This window comes from Bidens hawaiensis, unplaced genomic scaffold (assembly GCF_021521415.1).
Source record: "Bidens hawaiensis isolate Kalapana, Puna unplaced genomic scaffold, B.hawaiensis_p1.1 tig00019556_1, whole genome shotgun sequence".
Classification (NCBI taxonomy): Eukaryota; Viridiplantae; Streptophyta; class Magnoliopsida; order Asterales; family Asteraceae; genus Bidens; species Bidens hawaiensis.
In genome coordinates, this window is record NW_027492969.1 from 365,325 (window position 1) to 389,698 (window position 24,374).

Below are 24,374 nucleotides of genomic sequence, written 5' to 3' on the forward strand. Positions count from 1 at the left end.
AAGGTCCGCAGTCCTTATCTACGTTGGCGTCTATCTACTATAACACGTATAAGGCCCACCGTTCCTATCTACGTTTACATCTATCATCAGCATCACGTATAAGGCCCGCAGTCCTTAACTAGGCCATCCCATGCCAAGTCTAGGTCCAAAAGAAGTTAGAGGGATTCGCCATCCTAACTTAATACGTCGGACGTAGAACTCAAATACCATTTCTGTACCTGTACACACATACTTCACATATACTATAATTACATTGTAGCATAGGAACACTCAAGGCGTTCTTCACATAATTTTCACTTAACAGTCATACCCCTTGTCGATACGTGCAATATCCGGAGATCGTTCACGCCCCGACAAGTGTTCATTTGTAATGTTCATACATCTTCCATATATAATATTCATACCTTTATTTATAACCTGACCGTACGCGCAATATCCGAAGATCGTTCGCGTACCGAAAAGCAATCATTCATATCTATAACATATATCACATATGGCATACACTTATCACTTAGAATGAGTGTATTAACAACACATCGAGTATGCACACAGCCCCGAAAACATAACAAGGAACGGGGCTAGAAACTCACCTGAACTCGGTTACTTCTTCTGCTAACGGTTATTCCTTCTTGAGCTGTGCGCGTCTAACTGTTTAATAATTACAGTATTAAGTACCGCTCTAGTCATCTCATTGCTACTTAATTAGTCTTACACGTCTAAGCTGTTTTACTTCATTAAATCATTACCTGGTTAGTTAATCGTTACTCATTAACCTTTAAAGGTATCTTTCATAAATTGCCAAACTCCAAGGACTGTTATGTAATTATATAATTCTTTTCTAAGTCCAGGGACCATTCTGTCTTTATATTAAACTCCTAGTTCGTTACTTTGCCCTTAACGAATTGGGTAAAGAATCATCCTCTGATTCGCTAAGCTCCCAAAACGAACTAGCTAACGAATCACCCTCTGATTCGCTAAGCTCCCATAACGAACTAGCTAACGAATCACCCTCTGATTCTCTAAGCTCCCATAACGAACTAGCTAACGAATCACCCTCTGATTCGCTAAGCTCCCATAACGAACTAGCTAACGAATCACCCTCTGATTCGCTAAGCTCCCATAACGAACTAGCTAAAGAATCACCCATAACGAATCACCCATAGTTCTTATCCAGACTTTGACTCAATGGTCAAAGGCAAAATCGTCAAGAACAGCAAATAATCAACACACCTTAGATCTGCAATTAAACCTTCGTTTCTTAACCAAATATCACGATTTTGGTATCAACGGAATCGTCTGACCAGCGCCTACAAACCCCAACCATCAAATCGGCCTAACATCGATGTTTAAGGGGTGCTATTTAGGCATAAGGGTTATGGGTTCGTTTATCAATCGATTAACCCATCAAATCTTATCCATTTTCAGTAAGTTTAGCTTTGTTGGATTCGTTTTTACCATACAAACACAGATCTATAATTTCTAGACTAATCCAAACCTAAACGAACAAGTTCTCTATATAAACGTACCGTAAACGAGTCGAATTACGAACACGAGCTGGTCTTTGATGTTGCTTTGGATCGTCACGACGATCTAGCACCAACAAGCTCGGGTTCTCGCCTTTGGATCTTGGTTCGGGTTATAAGACGGTGTTGTGTGTGTTTTCTAAGGTGTAGGCTATGGTGTAGAGATTGATAATAATGGAAAGGATTAGGGTTTAAGGGGTATTTATACTCCCTTAAGCCCATGGACCTAAGGCCTATATTTCCCTTTTGGTCCATAATTAAGTCCATCTAAAAGCCTACATATCCTATCATATTTATTATTATTATTATTATCCGAACGAAAAATTGGGATGTTACAAGTCTTCACTCCTTAAATAGGTTTCGTCCCCAAAACCTAGCTTATTCCTTGTAAAAGGAAAACTTCCTATATTTGCACACCTTAAAGTATCGCCTCGCTTCCTAGGTTATTCTTCTCACTCCTGACTTGCAGTCATCGAGCGATGATCATGTGTTTTAGCTGTTAAGGTAGCTTGTCCATGAGGTTCTCGGTGTATCAAGTCTCGTCTCGCCTTCCCAGGGAACTTTGTTTTATATAATAATGCCATCGCCTAAGATGACGCTCTAACACAACACAACTATTTACCATAACCAACACGCATCCAAGACAATTTGTAACATAATCCATAAACACCGGTCTAAACCTTGAATTAAGTACCTAAAAAGAAACACGCGTCCAGTCATTCATAGATCAAACATAAGTTAAACTTAATAAGGCTATTATATAAGCAATTATGTCTTCGTCGAGTGCTCCTCCCTGCAGTTGTCCTAAGTCCTTACTCCCTTCGCACCTCCCGTCTCTTATTCCTTGCAATCCCTAGCCATGTGGTCAGCTCTTCCGCATTTGAAGCACTTCGGACGATCAGAGCATTCTCGAGAGTAATGTCCACTCTTTCCACATCGATAGCACCTGTCTGTCCCAGTCCTGCATTCTCCCTGGTGCACTTGCCCACACGTCTTACATGCATCCTTGTTTCCAATCTTAGCCTTCCTCTCACTAGTTGTTGTCACCATATTGCCAGACCGCTTTGCAGAGGTAGCCCATTTCTTCTCCTTCTCTTCCCCCATCACCACATCGTCCTCAGCCAGGTCAGCAGAAACCACTTCTGCAAGCTCGACAGTCGAGTCAAAAGTAGCAGGTTTATTTAACCTGACTAACATGCTGACTTTTTGTGGCAATCCCCTCACATAACATTTGATTCTCTTAGCCTCAGTGTCAACCATGTCAGGCACCAACCTAGATAGTCGGTTGAATTCTGTAGTATACTCGCGGTGTGTCATCTTTCCCGCCTTCAGATTCAGAAATTTCATCTCGGTCCTCTCAACCTCAGCATCAGCACAGAACCTTTTCATCACCAACTCCTTCAGGTCCTTCCACATCATTGCCTCAATATCCTCTCGGGTCTTCCTTTGTTCCACCGTTTCCCACTAGTACATAGCCTCATCTTCAAATGATTGAGTGGCATAACCCACTGCTTGGACGGGACGGCACTCGCTAATTCGGATAATCTTGTCCATTGTGGTTATCCATTGGATAGTAGCGATCGCGTCTCCCAAACCAGTTAGCTTCGGCGGGTCACAGCCCTTGAAGGACTTGTAGTTACACCCACCTCGGCCTTTCTTTCCATCATCAGCTTTCACAGATCCAGCTTCACCCGAGTCACCATTCTCTCCCTCACCATCTTTCCTACCGTCACCACCCGCCCCTTCAGCAGTTCGTTCACGGCTTCCAGCAGATCTTTCGGGATTCAGGTTCTTCACAGCAACAACTAAAGCTTGAACAATGGTTGCTTGAACTGCAGGGCTAAGTTGAACCTCTTCGTTGTTGTTCTGGTCTCCTCCAGCTGCGCTTCCTTCATCTTCGGTGTTAGAAGCTGTTTCCACCGAAGGTTGCTGGACACGACGAGGCCTGCCATGACGTCCAGTGCGACCTCCAGTTCCCACATTTCCTCCTGTTCCAGCCATCGTATTCTAAAAGGGAAAACACAAACGTCATCACTCGAGGAATTATTTAGCACGTGATTCGTAAGGTAAGTAGTTAATGATGTTGATCAAGTGTAATTAACTATTCGCATTACTCCTCAGGTTCAAAATACTTCCCTTTATGATTTCACTTGTGCTGGTTTCTACTCTTAAACAGTTAATCAGTCAAAATCAATTAATCCTATCCATAACCTACGCTCATTCTTCGTTTAGCAATTAAGCTAACATTAACATACAATATTTACCATACTCTTTACCCTTACTGAGCTTGCTTGAGTGACACATGGCTATCTTGAACTAGCATCTTCTTTCTTTTCTTACTTTAATCCCATTCTCTGTTCGAGTCTAAGCATATAGGATGCTTAAATCTCTCGAACTTTGCTCTGATACCAACTTGTAAGGCCCCGAACCCGGTAGCCCTACTTTAGCGTCGGATTTACTCATAAACACAGTTCTTACAAATCAGAGTTAATTAAAACTTTCGCGGAATATAAAAACTTTCATAAAACATTACAGCAATCCAAAACTTTCCTTAATTAAACATTCTTGTCTTTCAAAATAAACGTCAATTAACATTAAAACATCTTGAGTCTTCAGATGCCAGTCTCCTATTCGCCCACCATGTGCCCGCTCAAACTAGCTGTCTCATTCTACTCACCTGCGTGCATACTAAAAGTCAGCTACGCTGAGTGAGTCCTAGTTAATCGGACGCCATATAATACATACACATACATACATATCCGAAGATACATATCCATACTTAATCCGTTACCCTACTACCATACATACATACATATCTACAATCACTAACCTCAGTCTACCGATAGTACGTTCATAGTCCGCCGTCTATACCTGTACTCAAGATCGTGAACACGTAAAAGGTCCGCAGTCCTTACCTATGTTCACCAGTTATGGTACGTGCAAGGTCCGCAGTCCTTCCCTGTACCATCCTATATTGACAACACGTACAAGGTCCTCAGTCTTTCCCTATGTTGCAACCTAACCCATAGCACGTGCGAAGTCCGCAGTCTTCCCCTATGCTACCAGAACACAAGTATAGCACGTATATGGTCCACAGTCCTTTCCTGTGCTAACGCCTATCTATAATACGTATAAGGTCCGCAGTCCTTATCTACGTTGGCGTCTATCTCCTATAACACGTATAAGGCCCACCGTCCCTATTTACGTTTACATCTATTATCTGCATCACGTATAAGGCCCGCAGTCCTTAACTAGGCCATCCCCTGCCAAGTCTAGGTCCAACAGAAGTTAGAGGGATTCGCCATCCTAACTTAATACGTCGGACGTAGAACTCAAATACCATTTCTGTACCTGTACACACATACTTCACATATACTATAATTACATTGTAGCATAGGAACACTCCAGGCGTTCTTCACATAAGTTTCACTTAACAGTCATACCCCTTGTCGATACGTATAATATCCGGAGATCGTTCACGCCCCGACAAGTGTTCATTTGTAATGTTCATACATCTTCCATATATTATATTCATACCTTTATTTATAACCTGACGTACGCGCAATATCCGAAGATCGTTCGCGTACCGAAAAGCAATCATTCATATCTATAACATATATCACATATGGCATACACTTATCACTTAGGATGAGTGTATTAACAACACATCGAGTATGCACACAGCCCCGAAAACATAACAAGGAACGGGGCTAGAAACTCACCTGAACTCGATTACTTCTTCTGCTAACGGTTACTCCTTCTTGAGCTGTGCGCGTCTAAAAGTTTAATAATTACAGTATTAAGTACCGCTCTAGTCATCTCATTGCTACTTAATTAGTCTTACACGTCTAAGCTGTTTTACTTCATTAAATCATTACCTGGTTAGTTAATCGTTACTCATTAACCTTTAAAGGTATCTTTCATAAATTGCCAAACTCCAAGGGCTGTTATGTAATTATATAATTCTTTTCTAAGTCCAGTGACCATTTTGTCTTTATATTAAACTCCTAGTTCGTTACTTTGCCCTTAACAAATTGGGTAAAGAATCATCCTCTGATTCTCTAAGCTCCCATAACGAACTAGCTAACGAATCACCCTCTGATTCGCTAAGCTCCCATAACGAACTAGCTAACGAATCACCCTCTGATTCGCTAAGCTCCCATAACGAACTAGCTAAAGAATCACCCATAACGAATCACCCATAGTTCTTATCCAGACTTTGACTCAAGGGTCAAAGGCAAAATCGTCAAGAACAGCAAATAGTCAACACACCTTAGATCTGCAATTAAACCTTCGTTTCTTAACCAAATATCACGATTTTGGTATCAACGGAATCGTCTGACCAGCGCCTACAAACCCCAGCCATCAAATCGGCCTAACATCGATGTTTAAGGGGTGCGATTTAGGCATAAGGGTTACGGGTTCGTTTATCAATCGATTAACCCATCAAATCTTATCCATTTTCAGTGAGTTTAGCTTTGTTGGATTCGTTTTTACCATACAAACGCAGATCTATCATTTCTAGACTAATCCAAACCTAAACGAACAAGTTCTCGATATAAACGTACCGTAAACGAGTCGATTTACAAACATGAGCTGGTCTTTGATGTTGCTTTGGTTCATCACGACGATCTAGCACCAACAAGCTCGGGTTCTCGCCTTTGGATCTTGGTTCGGGTTATAAGATGGTGTTGTGTGTGTTTTCTAAGGTGTATGCTATGGTGTAGAGATTGATAATAATGGAAAGGATTAGGGTTTAATGGGTATTTGTTCTCCCTTAAGCCCATGGACCTAAGGCACATCTTTCCCTTTTGGTCCATAATTAAGTCAATCTAAAAGCCTACTTATCCCATCATATTTATTATTATTATTATCCGAACGAAAAATTTGGGATGTTACATAATACTAATAAAGTATATTAGCTATTATATAGCAAAACTACAACATGCAATACACTTTGGCTACAGTAAATGATAGTAATTTGCACACCAACATACATGACAACTTGATCTATTAATCCACAATTCTATCCAAAATAAGACACCAAAAAAACGAATCCACGAATACATGCATTTCATCGAGCAACTTTTGGGGACAATCAAAATAGTGAAATACGTAAATGTAATTCCAAACAAAACACAAAAAAACTGAATTTACAAAAAGTACCTCCTTATAAGACATATTCTTGACATGAACGAACGAACCTCCGGCTGATGAAACTGTTAACAACCATCGAATGAAACTCCGGCAGGCCTAAGTTGAGATAAATATAGAACCCGCCATTCCGATTCCTGCACAATTAAACTTTTAAAGAATCCACAAACAAAGAAAACGAAACCACGGTTGAAAACGAAACAAAAGACGTTATAAACTTACATAAATGGATATGGATTCAAAATCAGTTTTTCTTAATAGTCGTATTCCAAATATCAAACCTGTGTATAAAGCTCCACCTCTGTAGCTCGTGAGTCTTTTCTGTTCACACATAAAATATGTATGTAACAATCTACATATAAAGAAATATATTTTATTTGTAAGACAAAAACCTCACTTGTTATTGTATATTGAAAATGCAGAGTAAAGTAAAATGAAACCTTAATCAACTAATTTATTTGAAAACAGAATCAATCTATGTACACAAGCCTTATCTCAAATTTAAACAAAAATAATAACCACCTTGAGGCTTAAACTGAACAATCTACTATTTTGAATACATATTTCTTGGACTCAATAATGTAAAATTGTTAATTAAAGTATCTAACTAATTAAGAAAATCAAATTGACATCATGAGTCTCAACAACCTAAGTGAATAAAAATATACTGAACCAATAAGTCACATAACTTCTGTTGAATATACTTTTTTAAAATATGTTGAGATTGTTTATAGTCATAATCAATATGTCCAAACACCAAAAGCTAATTGATACGACTTCAAGTCACAAAACTTTGTAATCCATTTTGGAAAACTTTAATTTCTTTACCTCTATGCTCTTATCATAGGAAGGAGTTGCTTCATTGTTATTGTCCATAAAGTGCAGCTGACTTTCGTACATTCCTGCAATCAAATATAACTACCATATGCAAATATAAGACATATAACTTTTGGCATATCACTTGAAACTAAATTCTGTACCTGAATATTTTCTCCATCAAGATATTCACAACAGCTAGTTTCATCAGTTCTAAGATCCTGCACGCTTGCTCCACTATAAAATCTGCACAAAAAAAAGAAAAAAGAAAACAAATTGTTAAGAGCTTACACAGAAATCATGAATTGAACTCTTAACTGGAGCAACTGAATTGGAGTTTCAACAAAGATTTATCATATTAATGGTGCTAATAATATATAGTTTACCTGAGATAACTTTTTTTGTAATGTCTACATATGATCAACGATGATCCATGGCCTGCACTGCAACCAACTAAAACTTTATTTCAAAGACAAAAATTCTTAGACATTTGAAATTAAAAAAAAAAAACAATGGAACTTAGGTCAAAGGTCATACCTGATGCTTTTAGTGGCCGAAATCAAGGTTTGACGATGATGAATAAAGAGACGATGAGGGCCAACGATGGTGAAGAATTAGTAGAGAAGACGGTGGGTGATGGCTATTTATGTTTGTTAATTTGCGAGATTGTTTGTGTTGCATTTTCATGAAAAGTCAATTGAAGAAATCGATTGTAGAATAAAAGGAGGCAATTGATAAAAAGATTGAAGAAGATTACCTGTTGAAATCGATTGAAAAATAAATCAAATTTTGAAATTGGCTTTAAAGAGAGAGAGACTCAGAATAGTATAGATCTGAGTTTCAAATTTTGAAATTCGCTTTCAATTTAGGGTTTAGCTGAAGAAAGTAGGGAAACTTTCACAGGAATGAAGCTTTGTAAAATGAGAAACGTGGACAAGCTCTTTAACGAACACGATAGCAAATGAAATATGAGGCTAAGGTGCTGTTTGTTTTTCAGAGGTAAAATGTCAGAAGACTGCGAAACCACATCTGCCAACATCTGTAGCAGAAGAGGTGGACCAAAACTCTGCAGTCTGCAACAAGAAGACTGTTTGTTTTTTAACATCTGCAGACTGCTAAAATAAGCTGAAATTTAAATAAACTGAAATATAAATAAAAAAGGTCTTCAACAGAGATGTATAGTTTGATTCTACGTGTCTATGAATTCGGAACTCCTATTGTGGATCATATCCTCAGAGATGTATAGTTTATGAGAAACACGGATAACAAACATTGACTATGTAAATACAAACATCACAATTTTATAACACGTAAATATGACCACTAACATGCACAAGGAAAATCACAATATCAAACGAAAATCAACAAAACCTATGAATTCAAAGCAAATAACAGAACTTCACCGAGCAAATTGTCAAATGAATCCGATCAACAAAACAAAAACATATTATTTGAGAAAATGCAGTTGAATTGTAGTTATAAGATTTCATTTATTGATCTACGATCTAGAACTCTGTGTTCATTGATTTCATTAATGTGAACATCTCCAATCTAAACTAATCACAGATCCGATCACGAGATCTTTAAACTAACAACCATAATTCATAACACATATACAGAAACCCAAACAACAAACCTCACAACTTCTAACAGAAATCATCAAAAAACTATGAATTCACCGGCAAATTCTCAATTGCATCAGACCAACGAAATCAAAACATTTAGAACAAGATATAATCACCTATTCACAGAGTTGAAATAATAGAAAGAAAGCATAACCCTAAAATGAATCATTACCTTCAAGAAGATGCCGGAGCAGCGGCGGCAGCATGGTGAATGGAGCGGCGGCGGCGTGTGAGTGGAGCGTCGGCGGTGTGGAGGTAGCCGGCGGGTTGCGGCCGGTGGTGTGGAGGTAGCCGGCGTGGTGAGTGGAGCGGCCGGCGGCAGTGGAGAGGAGTTAGGAGGAGGAGTGGAGTTAGGGTTAAGAGGAGGATGATGATCGATGAAATAAAATGGGTAGAAGAGGTTAAGAAGTAATAATACCAACACTTCTGGGAGAAGAGGGCGCGCAGACGTTTTTTAATAAAACGTCTTCGAAAAAACAAACACACTGCAGAGCCCAACGTCTGCGCGCCCTCTTCTCAGTGCAGACAAAAGAGGTGGAGAAGTGCTTCTGAGGAAAAACAAACAGCACCAACACATGTCCCAAAAGGTTTTCTTTATTATATAGGAAGATTATATATTATATATTTGTAATTAATAACATAATATAAAGATTCCTAATTATAACATATTATAATATGGGTAATGTTAAAATACAAAGAGAGACAAAAATGAAAAATAAGAGAAAAATTTGTAATCACACAAAAAACCCCCTTAAAAACAAATTCAAAAAAAATAATAAAAATATCATAACTCAAAATATAAATAAAAACCGAAAAAAAAAACTAAACTATTTCCTCCATCATTCCCGTTAAAAAAATACAAAAGAATAAAAATAAATTAACGAAAAGACACAATGCCTATATTAAAGACACAATAACGAAAATTAACAAAAGACACAATTATAACTAAAAAAATACAAAATATATCGCAAAATGTAACACAATTCCGAACAAAATATAACACAATATAAAGAAAATAATACACAATGCTAAATAAAAAAGACACAATCAATGACGAAAATAAACACAAAACACAATGATAAACAAAAGAAAACGACGTTGACTTTTTCACTTACAATTGTGGTTTTTTTATGAGAACGAGAAAGACGCTGGAAACATTTTTGTATTTTTTATTTTTTCTTTTTTTTATTAAATTTTGAGTTAAGATTTATTTATTTTTATTTTTTTAGGGGTTTTTTGTGTGACTATAAATTTTTCTCATCCTTCTCATTTTTATTTCTTTTTGTAGAATAACTTGACCCATTATGATATAACATATTATAATTGTAGTTAGTATATATTTTGAATTACTAATGATTCTTCTAAATTATTTATATTGAAAGTAGCTAATTGTTAAGTTTAAAACGTTATAAAATTATAAATTGAACTTTTAGTTTTAATTTTCAACTTTTATATATCATAAATTTTTCTCCATTGAAAATATATAAATATATTTCAATGAAAATATAAAAGTAAATGTAAAAGATGATGACTTAGTGTTTTTGGGGTGTTTTTAAATAATACTACACATTTCTTTAAACGCAAAGTTTATTCCTGGTGCCCGGAGTAGATCGTCATGCTCATAAGTTTCAGAAATGCATAGACAATTTTTTTAATTTATGGTAGCAATGATTTATATAATTCAAAAGAATGTGGACAGATTACACGCTCATTAAGGCAATGGTTATTCATACACCCATTTTGGTTATTCACACACCCTCTTAACACACACCATATCTATATATACACCCTATAAATGGTGTATGAATAACACATCCCCTCATTAACCTACTAATGTGTCTATATGATAGACTGTAACGAAATCGCGAATCTTTGATATTATGTATCACATGTTGTAAATGTTTGGATCACTTTTGCATCATATTCATAGGATAAAGAAAACTAATACTCTCTACGTCCCATTATAAGTGTCCACATTTATTTTTTAATTTGTCCCATTACAAGTGTTCACTTTCAAAATTTATTAGCCAATTTTCAAGTTTACCCTTAAACACACACAACTAACATTAATAAACAATATTGATGGACTCACTTTTCAAGGAAATTATTGTCATTTGGCAAGAAAAAAATTAATCATATAATACATCTTAAACTTTGTGTTTTTATAAAATGTACACTTATAAATTATAATGAGACGAAGGAAGTATATGCTAATTGTTTGTTAACAAAGTAGATACCGCATCTGGTTGAAAAGTTTAGCTACGTAATTAAATAGAGTACAGATTTTTTAAGTAAGCCAACTTTAGTAATATATGGTAGGTTTTGCAAAACACTATTATGGGTTAATCTAGATACAATTTTAGTCAAACAAGGCTAATCTAAAGAAGCTAGCCCACATGGGTGGTTTCATACCAACAAAAGGCGCCACTGAATTTTAAAAATAGGTCAGCTATGCACCAATAGCATTTCAATCCATCACTTCACCAAACCAAGTTCATGCATCTTCCATCATTTTCCTATGAATCATTAACCACATTTCAAGGCAGTCTACTCTTCAGCTTCCTATTAATAGTGCATGAGGTAGACGTACATGATACAAATTTTTTTGTTGTCATTTGTTCCCAGAGTTTAATAAAAAAAAAGAAAAGAAGAGAAAGAAAAATTAAGAAATAAAAGAAAGTAAGGAAAAAGGAAGGATATAATTTAACTTCGTGTTCCTATATTTGAATGAACTAAAAAACCAGAAAGATTTTGAAAGAAGTCAGGATAGGAGATTATCATCATCATTATTCTACTCAGTATATCCTATCAATAGCAAAGCTATGATAGGGTCTGAGAAGGGTAAAATATAGACAATCTTACCTCTACCCTGGAAAAATAAAGAGGTTGCTTCCGGTGAGAACCCCGGCTCGATTAGGAGGGGAGATTATCTTCTCTACAAATACGTACGTCCATTATATATGAAAGAAAAGTTAGGAGATAAAATTATTAGAAGTTCTTTCTTTTCTTTTTGTTTCCTTCATTAAAAAAACTCTAGAACCAAATGTTATTGAGTTTCCTTTCTATTTCCTTTCACTTTTCTCATTAAAAATTTCATTTCCTTTCACTTCTCTCCTTAAAAATGAATCGGGAACACAGCTTAAGTGGGTTAGAGGACAATTTCAACTTGCCATACCTTAGACTATCTAGCACTAAAGGCCCCCTTCCACTCTGACCGAGCTAAATCATCACTTGCCCGTGTTGGTTACCAGAGTGGGTTAGAGGACAATTTCAACTTGCCATACCTTAGACTATCTAGCACTAAAGGCCCCCTTCCACTCTGACCGAGCTAAATCATCACTTGCCCGTGTTGGTTACCAGAGTGGATTTCAACATGGAATTACAATGTTGAAATTAGACGATTAGTTGCTAAATTATGAAAGAAAACGCTAGCTCATATTTATAATAATTAAAAATAAAAATGCAATAAAAGGTAACTAGATAGCATTCTTCACTTTTCATGATTTAAAGAACAGTTTGGGCTGAAATATAATCAAATCTCTTAAGTACTTAATGTTGCGTCAAGTGTTTCAACTGTTTCCCGTTGGCCCACCCCACATCCCATAATCATATGACCCAAGTCCAGGTTATAACTTACATTAACCTTCTTAAACACAATAGGGTCATGCTTGACTGTCACACCCTAATTTAACGTGGCGTATATGACCGATTGATAAAAGACATACCCAGAGGAAGTTACTTGTGTTTTGTTAATATGGTTGTAACAATGCTAAGGGAAATTAAAGTAACAAGTCGTAATAAAAAACACAAGGATGTATTTAAAGTTTATTTTAAAATCTTGGAGTGATTAACACCAAGTCTCTAAATTTCTTTTAACACTCTTCTCTCCTCCTTAACGATCACCTGAGATACACACTTAAAAAAACATAACTCAGTTTTGCTGGTGAGTTAAGTGACAATAAATTCATTGAAAAACTAACATAAAACATATGTTGATGAGGTAAGAACTCATTGCATTTGAAAAATCACATTCAACCACGTGTATCTTAATATTCGTAGGTCTTTTAGCACTACTTGTTCACCAAATGATAGTTACGTGTACACACTAATCCTATATATATATTTCTATGGCCGATTGCACGAATATAACCTGATGACGGGGGTAGCCCAAGGAAATAATAAAATGGCTGGAACACATTAACGCTAAAAGGGTTAAAAGGTTAAAAGCTTCATTTCCCGCCCAAACTTATGTAAACAAGTACCCACGTGCTACAGTATGATGTCACATCACTGTTCACATCCTTGTCCCCTCTGAGCAAAGGACATACTCAGACAAAGTAATATTATTTTAACTATGGACCAGCGGTCCAAAGCTTCCCGCCCATAAAGGTCAACTCTCTAGGCAAACTGAAGGGGAACTACATTAGTTACAATTGGACGAAAGGCTTAAGTCTCTTCTCCTATATAAGAGAGACTTAGCCATAAACATAAACACAACAGATCTAGGCAGATAACATACTTTCCCTTATCTTCTCTTCTTCCTTGAGAAATATGCTTCTTGCTTATTTCTTTCTTACTTCAATAACTCCATAGCTTCACCAAAAACATCATCCTAAAACCGATTCCAAACATCACGGTTCTTGATGTTCGGTGAGCTATAACAACAAACAACTAACTAGTGAACATCCTTTCACGTTTTGCAAACGTAGAGGGACACCACGACCTGCGTTAGGTTAACATGAACCCTTGAAGCTTGTCAGCCTAACCAGTCCATTCATTATCATTGGTGTTATTTTTGTTGTAGCAACAAGTTGGCACCCACCGTGGGGCTACGCCACTTACTTTATTTTAAAGAATAGTAGTGTAGCTCCATATTCACTAAAATCATCATGTCAGAAGGTGAATCTCCCGAAGAGGTCAATCAAGTGTCAAGAACACCGACACCCAGCGCCCGCCAAGAAACTCCGGTGACAACCTCAATCTTTTCCACTCCGGGAGGAACTCGAACGGAACCCTTGTTCCTTGAGTTTTCACCTTTTCGAACTCCAACCCCTTCACGATCCAGAGTTCCTTCTCCCCATGCAGGAGTCACGAACACCCCGGAGCGTGTCGACTTAACGCTAGAAGGGGTATCACTGAATTTTTTGCAACTAAGGCATTTTCTTAACCAACACGTGAGCTTAGAAAGAGAAAAGGGGATAAGAATAAGGCTAGATTATGACGAATCGGAGCCCTCATTGTCACTCGGACGTCCACCTTCCCCTCTAACCAGCTCACGACCGGCTGCTTCTCTTTTTGAAGCCGGTCCAAGTGTAACCTGTCAACCCTTTAACCCATCTCCTTAGACCTATGGGAGACCAAACCCAACGGCTTTCCCTTTGTTCACTTCACAACCCCTTGGACACAAGACCATTCTCGACCAAATATGGCAGTCACCAGCTTCAAGTGTTCCTCCTACAGCCACTACATGGGAGCAGGCCATGTCGGTCTTGCCCTTGGCTCGAAGTGCTGAGTTGAGCGCTCCCATGGGAACCAGCCAAACAGCAGTAACCCCTGAAAGCCTTCAAGGCTTTAACCACATGCCTCAGGTGATGGATCAAATGATGGCGCATTTTCCTTGGACTCAGCTCATCAACCAAGCGCTGGGTAATCACCAAGGAACCACAAGTCATAATCCCGCTGTAAGGCTCGACGAACATCTGGAAAAACCTTACAAGCCCGATAACCTATCTTGTTTCTCTCAACAAATCGCCGATTATGACTTTCAAACAAAAATCAAGATGCCACCCCATATAAAAACGTATGATGGGACAGAAGATCCCGAAGATCACCTTCAGGTCTTCACTGGTCCGGCCAGAATCGAAAAATGGTCCCACGCTGAGTGTTGTTTAATGTTCATGCAAACACTAGTCGGATCGGCCAGGATATGGTTCAATGACCTTCCTACTCAAAGCGTTCGAAGATTCGATGACCTGAGCAAGGGATTATTGGCCAACTTTTCGCAACAAATAAGGTATGTCAAGGATGCCACGGTTATTTTTCAAATAAAACAAAACGATGACGAGAGCCTTTGAGACCTCAACGAAAGATACAAGAAAGAAGGGTTACAATATGTGGGGGCTGACGAAAAAATGAGGGTGGCAGGCTTCATGAACGCCATCACCTCCAAACACCTCACAAGGGACTTTAACAAGTTCCTACCTAAAACCCTTGAAGAAGCTCTCGAACAAGCTGAAGCTCATATCCGAGGCGAGGAGGCTGTTGATTTCAAAGAGCAAAGAAATAGAGCTCCTAGTTGGCGAGGCAACAACCCCAACCAAAAGAAAGGGAACTACAATCCCTATGACAAATACCCAAGGAGCTCAGATCAACGGAGGCCTGAAAGCCGGAACCCTCCAAGCAGGGAGAAGACTGTGAACTTCACAGCCTTAACCAAAACCCCTCAGGAGATCCTTGCCACTGAAGAAGTAAAACACAACTTCCGACCTCCTCGACCCTTGCCCAAAATCAAGAAAAACGAAAGCTCCACCCAGTTCCGTGAGTTTCACGAAGAAAAAGTTCACCACACAAACGATTGCTTTCAACTCAAGAGAAGAATTGAGGAAGCCGTCAAGTTTAGAGAATTGGCTCATTTGGTGAAAGGGGTCAAAGACAAGATGGCTGAAAGAAAAAGCAAAGAAGTGAATATGGTGAATATAGACCAAGGTGTTCCCCACAAACGACAACGCTTGGAGGCTTGGGAGGTTCAATGCGTCTGCTTCCCACCACCTCAACGTGATTTACTCTCAAACCCTCTAACGGTGGAAGCAAGCGTGGGAACACTCAAAACAAACAAAGCCTACATTGAAACAGGGGCGCCCACAGAGATCATGTATGAAAGATTCTTCAAACGACTGAGCAAGGAAGAGCGTTCAAGGCTTCAACCCTCCGAATCATCTATAAAGGTATCGCCGACGTACCCTTGAAGCCTTTAGGCCAACTAACCCTTGATGTCTGTTTTAGTGAAGCAGGATGAAGAAAACCAAACCGCTCACTTTTGTGGTTATCAATACACCTTCCAACTATGATGTGATCATAGGAAGGCCAGGGCAATGTGTATTCAACATGGCTGTCTCGGTTAGTCAAGGTGCTGTAAAGTTTCCCACCGACATGGGAATTGCAACCCTTCAACCTACCCAAGAAGTTTACACGGTTGAAGGGGAAAGCTCAAAAAGCAAAGATGAAGAGCAAGGCTTGATCATAAACCCTAAGTACCCCGAACAAAAGGTACGGGTTAACACAAGCCTTTCCCAAGAAATCCTCTCACACCTTGAAAAGTTGTTGATACACTACAGAGATGTCTTTGCTTGGAGCCCGGAAGATATGACAGGCATCCCTCGAAGCATTGCAGAGCATGAGCTCAAAATACCTCCCGACGTTAAGCCTGTTGTCCAAAAGAAACGGAGCCAGGCTCCTGAAAGAAGCTTGGCAGCGTGCCAAGAAGTTGAAAAGCTTGTACAAGCTGGGATCCTACGTGAGGTCAAATATCAATCCTGGGTGGCTAATCCAGTCATGGTTCGAAAGCCTGACAAGTCTTGGAGGATGTGCATCGACTTTAAAGACTTAAACAAAGCATTTCCAAAGAATTACTATCCCTTTCCCGAGATGGACCTCAAGGTTGACTCTCTAACCGGCCATCCTTTTAAGTGCTTTCTCGACGCTTACAAGGGTTACCATCAAATTCTCATGAAAGTGGAAGACGAAGAAAAAACCGCTTTCCACACGGACAAGGGTATTTTCTGTTATCAAAAGATGCCCTTTGGCCTACGAAATGCTCGTGCAACCTATCAACGTTTGATTGACAAAGTATTTGCTAGCCAAATTAGCAGAAACCTGGAAGCTTATGTTGATGATCTAGTAATCAAAAGCAAAACCGAGCACCAAATGCTCGAAGACATATAAGAAACCTTTCAAAACTTAAGAAAGATCAACATGAAGCTCAACCCAGGGCTGTTCTTGAAACCAAATCCCCACAAAGCAAAAAAGAAGTGGAAAGTCTGAATGGAAGGCTTGCAGCCTTGAAGCGTTTTACCTCCAAGCTTGCTGAGAAGTCCCTACCCTTTTTCAAAACACTAAAGGGTTGCACCAATAAGAAAGATTTTAGGTGGACAGAAGAAGCGGAAGAAGCCTTCAACCAAATGAAGCAACACTTGGCTTCACTTCCAGCTATTGGCCCCTGAAACGGGTGAACTGATCTCTATCTATCTCTCAGTCGCTGAAGAAGCACTAAGCGTGGTTCTAACCATCGAACGAGACAAAGTTCAGGTACTCGTTTATTTCTTTAGTAAAACGCTAAAACATGCAGAGATCAAATATCATCCTTTGGAAAAACTTGCTCTGGCCTTAATTAAAACGGCCAGAAGGCTTCGAATGTATTTTCAAGCACACCCTATACAAGTGGTCACTGACCAACCCATCAAGAGTGTGCTTGAAAAAACAGAAAATTCAGGCCGATTGGTTAAATGGGCTGTGGAACTAGGTGAACATAACATCATCTATGTCCCAAGAAAAGCTATCAAAGCCCAAGTCTTGGTGGACTTCATTGTAGAAATCCCAAAACAAGTCATTCCTGAAATACACACAACTGCCACTTAACCTTCTGACCCTGAAGCCTGGAAGCTTTTTACCGATGGAGCTTCCAGCATCGAAGGGTCAGGAGCTGGGCTCGTTTTAATCAACCCTGAAGGGTTAGAATTCACATATGCTCTTCAACTTGAATTTCAGACCACAAACAACGAAGTTGAATACGAAGCATTGATCGCTGGTCTGAAGATTGCCAAAGAGATGAAGATCCAAAAGCTACAAGTCATCACAGACTCGTTGCTTGTTTCAAGTCAAGTCAATGACTGCTATGTAGCCAAAGAGCCCAACATGAAGAAGTACCGTGAAAAGGCAAAAGGGTTGATGACCACATTTCAAGAATGCACCATCAAACAAGTCCCAAGATCACAAAAGAAAAGAGCCGATGCCCTGAGCAAACTAGCATCCCTCACATTTGCACATCTCACCAAGAAAGTATTGGTGAAAGTGTTGAAGACTCCTTCAATTCAAGAACTGAAGGTTCAAGATGTAATCACTGAATAAGGTCCCAATTGGATGACTCATATAGAAAAGTTCCTCAAAAATGGTGAGTTACCTTTGGACCAGACAGAGGCTAAAAGGGTTCGAATCAAATCCAGACAGTATGTGTTGCAAGGAGAAATCCTTTATAAAAAGGCCTACCTTGCACCACTACTGAGATGTGTGGGCCCAGAACAAAGTCAATATTTGGTTAAAGAGGTTCACGAGGGGATATGTGGAGCTCATTTTGGGCCAAGGACGGTGGTTGCAAAATTGATGAACCTTGGATACTTCTGGCCCACCATGCACTGAGATGCAACGGAACAACTCAAAAAGTGTGATGCTTGTCAAATTCATGCACCGGTTCCCAAAAGCCCTAAACACGACCTAGTCCGCATCTCCTCGGCTTGGCCATTTCACAAATGGGGAATGGATATTGTTGGTCCATTCCCACCAGCCAAGGGTGGGGTAAAATTTTTGCTAGTAGCTGTTGACTACTTTACCAAGTGGCCTGAAGTCAAACCACTTGCAAAAATAACGGGCAAACAAGTCATTGACTTCGTATGGGAAACCATCATTTGCCGTTACGGGTTGCCAGGAGTGTTGGTCACGGATAATGGGAAACAATTTGCTGAGAAGCCTTTCAGCACATGGTGCAAAGAATTCAGAATCACTCAAGTGTTCAGCTCAGTTGCATACCCACAATCCAACGGCCAAGTTAAAAGAACAAACAGAACAATCGTTGAAGGAATCAAGGCAAGGCTGGGAAGGTACGATAACAATTGGCTTGTAGAACTCCCAAACGTTCTATGGGCAATAAGAACAACTAAAAAGACAAGCCACAAACGAACGCCTTACAGCCTAGTGTTTGGATCGGAAGCTGTAATCCCAGCCGAAGTCGGAGTTGTGACTCAAAGAACACTCAACATGGACCTCGAATCAAACAACAACGAGACCATGTTGAATTTGCAAATCCTTGAAGAAATTCGTGATCAAGCCGCAATTCAAGAGGCTAAATACAAACAAAAAATGGAAGCTTATTACAATGCAAGAGTGAAGCATGAACGCTTCAAGCCTGGAGACCTTGTACTCCGAAACAACGAGGCCAGCAAGAAAGAAAATCATGGAAAACTTGGCCCAAAGTGGGAAGGCCCATACACAATCCTCGAAGCCCACAAGGGCGGATCCTACAAACTTGCCGACACAGAAGGCAAAAAGCTTCCAAGACACTGGAACGGAAAAACCCTTTAAAGGTTCCATGCCTAGTCAAAATGTAAAAATGTATTTCAAGAGACGTACAATTTTCCTTTTTGTGAAACAACAACCTCTTGAATGAATGATAAACTTTTTGTCATAACTTGTCTTTACTATCCTATAATCAGGTTGAGAACCTAGCAAGAAACTCTATGGCAAGGGCCATGTAAGGGGATGAGCTCCCAGGCCACATCGCTCAATAGGTTCAAGGGTTAAATGGACCTATATAAGGGGTGAGTACCTATATCAATTCAACTCCATGAGACTTAGAAAATTTTTCAACTAAAACTTGTCTCATAGATAGGTCTGAACAGCCTATACCAATTCGTTCCTTAAACTTCAAAAAGTTTACGAAAACAAAAAACATACACTAAGTAGTGATATAAAGGATAGCCAACATGTGCTTTTTACCTAATGAAGCCTTGAAGCTAAAAGTGATTGCAGCACTAAAACTTCTTAAGGAAAGTTAGCTAAAATCACATCAAACTAACAAGACAAGCAACCAACACACAAATATAGAACATCATAGTTCATAAACAAGGAAATCACAAGGATTCCCAAGAAAATATTCAAAGGGCCAAAACGGCCAAACACAACCACAAGGCAGAAACTTTAAGAGTTCCATGCCAAATCTATATTGTTTGAGATTACAAAACATTGTTTTAAAGTGCTAAGAAAGCTACGAATCAAGTTCTTAAACATCAGAAACAGGCTTTGAGGTACTAGCCTTACCACCCTTAGCCTTCTTGGACTTCTTGACTTGCGGGACAACATCAGCAACAGCCGAGCCTTCGAGCCTTGCCACATGAGATCCGTCGCTTCCCCTAGATAAAGTCTCCTCACTATCACCAGAACGGGAATGTTTTTTCGACAAGGACTCAAGCACCTCGTTAGCAACCTTCTCATCAAGGCCGGCTGGTTTCAAGCCCTGCAAAACTGAATAAGGCTTACCATAGCATGATGAAACTTCACCCACATAAGGGTAAGCGAGCATTTCCATCGCATGAACTAAACCGGTTAAAAGCTTGTAAGCTTCAAGGTTGAACAAGGGGGACTGCTCCATAGGCTGACCGGTTTCGTGATGATGGAAGCCTGCAATGAAACCCAAATGTTTCCCATGGCCCAGTAGCTTCGTGTACACATTGCCCAGCACCGAGTTAAACTCTTTAGAATGAAGCAAGTAAGATACAACCTGCTGAAACCCATGCTCAATCAACCACTTGTTGTCATCAGAAGTCTGGGTAACCAAAGCCTTCAAGCCTTCCTTCTCCATCTCGAAAGCTCTCCTCTGCACCTCAAAAGCTTCACGGTCAGCATCCAACCTAGCCCTGTCGGCTTCCATAGCTTTCTTCAACCCTGCCATCTCAATCTCATGGCCACGAGACAACTTGTCAATCCTCTTCACATACGTTTTCTCCTTCTCTGAATAACTTTCAACTTCTTTCTTCATGGTCGCCACATAGTCCTTCATCTTCTCCTTCGTCTTCATAAACTCCTCATACTCCTCCATCCCCTTTCGAAACCGAATAACACATTCTGCCAAAAGAGCAGAAAAGTTACAAGAGTTCAAGATCAACCTGGACAACAGGGAATCACCCTCCATCTTGGAGATAGTATCACGAACCCCCGGAGGAGCAAAATGGGCTAACGCATCAGCACAAACTTCGGGATCCTTGAAACTATCCCCAACCTTGACACTGCACTCTGGCACATAAACTGCATCACCATCCAACCCTTGAACCACAGACATCACGGCTTTCTTCCCAGCCGACTTCCCCTTCTTAGAAACCACCAACCCCTGCTCCTTCTCAACCTCCGTAGTTGGACCTTGGTCTTCAGAAACCTGAATGCCATCACTAACCTCAACTGGTTCATGAGAAGATGAAGTGCCAACAGACTTCAGCAAACGTCGTGTGGAACGACGAGTGGAAGACTTTGGAACAGCAGTTTTGGTGAACCCTTTAACGTTTGCAACCCCAACATACGCAACATCCTCAAATCGACCCTCCTTTCCTCGAACAACCGAATCCTCCCCAACAACGGCCGAAGCATCAGTAAACCAAACATCCGAAGTGTCATCACTTTTCAAAAAGTCTAAGGCAGACATAACTACAAAACACAAAGAAAAATAATTAGCAAACGTACCAACAAAACAAAGCAAAACGAGACAAACAAATGCATACCCTTATTATCCCTCATAAGCACAGGATCCCGATTAGGCTTATCCCAAAGTTTGCTAATTCCTAACAACACAAGAAGGTTTTCGGGAAAAGGAGGAAGACGTGACGGACATTTCCTAATCGATTTCAAAAACGCCTCATTCAACTTCGACTCGGCTGGTTCTGGTTCATTGAGAACAGCCTCGGGTTGTCTCCAAACAGGCTTGAACAGAAGGATAGAATCGGAAACAAAGAAAAAACGGTCCTTCTAAGAACCGAGGGTTGTAACCGCTGAGGAAACCAAACACGTATGAACCTTGGTATGCTCAAACGTGTACCAATCACCGTTTTTCGCTAAGCGAAAGAAACAGAGAAAGTTCAACAGCAAAGGGTCATAACCTAAGGCTCTACACAAAACTTCAAAATGCAAAACCCTAGCAAGCCCTAACAGATGAATTTGACCGAATGATATACGGTAATACTCCAAAACATTAAGAACAAAAACCGAAAAAGGGTGTCGGAGGTTAGAAAATTCGAAATGACGGCAATATAAAGTAATAAAACCCGCCGGACAACGTTCGATTGAAGAATAGACCGGCGGAGCAATCGGCTTATACTTTAACCCTATTCCCCACTCAATACAAAACGATTCAACATCTTCTTGGGTTAATCGAGAAAAACTGATCGGAAGATCCTTTTTGGCAACCATAATTTTGAAGAAAAATGAAGGATCAAAACTAACCTGGTAGTGGATTGAAAGAAACTTGAATGTGTTTTTATGGTGGAAACTTTAAAACAAATATGGAATAAAATGAATAGTTATCCCATTGATATATATTAATGAAAATGTAGTTATTGGGAACCGCAATCTGACAGTTACAATCACATCAACTGTCTTGTCAACATTTCAAAAAATAACCAAATCTGAACGAAGCCTCGAAGCCTTTAAGCAATAAACAAAATGTGTGCAAAAGTAAGAAGCCCTTGAGCTAACCTCTCAAATCCCTCTGACTTGGGGGGCTGATGACGGGGGTAGCCCAAGGAAATAATAAAATGGCTGGAACACATTAACGCTAAAAGGGTTAAAAGGTTAAAAGCTTCGTTTCCCGCCCAAACTTATGTAAACAAGTACCCACGTGCTACAGTACGATGTCACATCACTGTTCACATCCTTGTCCCCTCTGAGCAAAGGACATGCTCAGAAAAAGTAATATTATTTTAACTATGGACCAGCGGTCTAAAGCTTCCCGCCCATAAAGGTCAACTCTCTAGGCAAACTGGAGGGGAACTAGATTAGTTACAATTGGACGAAAGGCTTAAGTCTCTTCTCCTATATAGGAGAGACTTAGCCATAAATATAAACACAACATATCTAGGCAGATAACATACTCTCCCTTATCTTCTCTTCTTCCTTGAGAAATATGCTTCTTGCTTATTTCTTTCTTACTTCAATAACTCCATAGCTTCACCAAGAACATCATCCTAAAACTGATTCCAAACATCACGGTTCTTGATCTTCGGTGAGCTATAACAACAAACAACTAACTAGTGAACCTCCTTTTACATTTTGCAAACGTAGAGGGACACCACGACCTGCGTTAGGTTAACCTGAACCCTTGAAGCTTGTCATCCTAACCAGTCCATTCACTATCATTGGTCTTATCTTTGTTGTAGCAACATAACCTTTATCGTTTACATGAATCAAGATTTACAAGATATTTATAATTTTTATAAGAAGATGCACCTTGTGAAAATGTGAACGTTTTCACACCACTATATACTTAACTTTCTAAAGTCCACTTCTATATTTAAAATGCACTACTACATTTTTTTTACTTAAAATTAGAAGTGGAAGGACCGGAAGTGACTTAAAATGTCGAAGGGATGCAACATAAGAATTCGTACATGGTCAGGCAGTTACTTGAAGTTATCGCATACGATGTAAGCGATTACTTATGTGATGCGATAGCTTCAAGCATGTAGGGAGTTAAAGTTATGCCGAAACTTAAGACATGCAATAAGTTCATCAAAATAGTAACTTCGGTTTTACCATACTAGTGGCTTTTTATTGTTCATATTTATATGTGTGTTTGTTGTGAAATCAGTCACCTTATAGGAGGCATCTAGGGTTAGCATGTGGCTTATTATAATAGATATATCCTCATTCGGTATTGTAATCATTTTGTTTGTGTAAATCATTTGATTATCGATATGAATATATATAATCTATGTTTCTATTTGTTTATTTACTTCACTCCATATATCTTCCTTTTACATTTCAATAGCGATTCAGATTTAGATTCATGAACTACAATTGGTATCAAAGGGGGTTATGCACCAAATAGTTCTTCACAAACCTTTAATTCATGATTGCTCTTGATTTTCAAATTCTATTACACCATTATCTGATTCAGATGTGAATTTGTTGATGTTTTTGAAGCTTCTTATGAAGAATCAAAGGCTTTACAATGAGCATCGCTTGAAGCTCATTTTTTGGTTATCGAGTGATTTATAAAGATATGTGACGAAGTTAAATGAATTTGATATCTTAAGTCATAAATGAGGATCAGATTGTAAGGACTAAAATATCATAGGGCGACAACTTGAAGAATTATCATATGGTCAAGCAATTACTTGAAGTTATCAGATAGGGGTAAGAGATTACTAAGGTAATGCGACAACTTCAATCATGTAGGGACTTAAAGCTGCGTGGAAACTTACGTCATGCAATAACTTCATCAGAC

The 24,374-nt window shown here is 39.2% G+C and overlaps 1 long non-coding RNA gene across 5 annotated transcripts; it reads right to left on the minus strand.

The window, feature by feature from the left end:
- Positions 1-6,511: 6,511 nt before the first annotated feature.
- Positions 6,512-8,303, minus strand: LOC143558543 (uncharacterized). Of its 5 annotated transcripts, none has more exons than XR_013139762.1 (4): positions 7,968-8,303; positions 7,658-7,879; positions 7,506-7,595; positions 6,512-7,029 (listed from the first exon to the last, which is right to left on the minus strand). It is a non-coding gene; the product is annotated as an uncharacterized LOC143558543 (long non-coding RNA). The 5 variants fall into 5 exon arrangements; XR_013139761.1 differs by having other exon boundaries at positions 6,512-6,814; positions 6,900-7,029; positions 7,506-7,879; XR_013139763.1 differs by having other exon boundaries at positions 7,506-7,739; positions 8,031-8,303.
- Between the last annotated feature and the right edge of the window lie 16,071 nt (positions 8,304-24,374).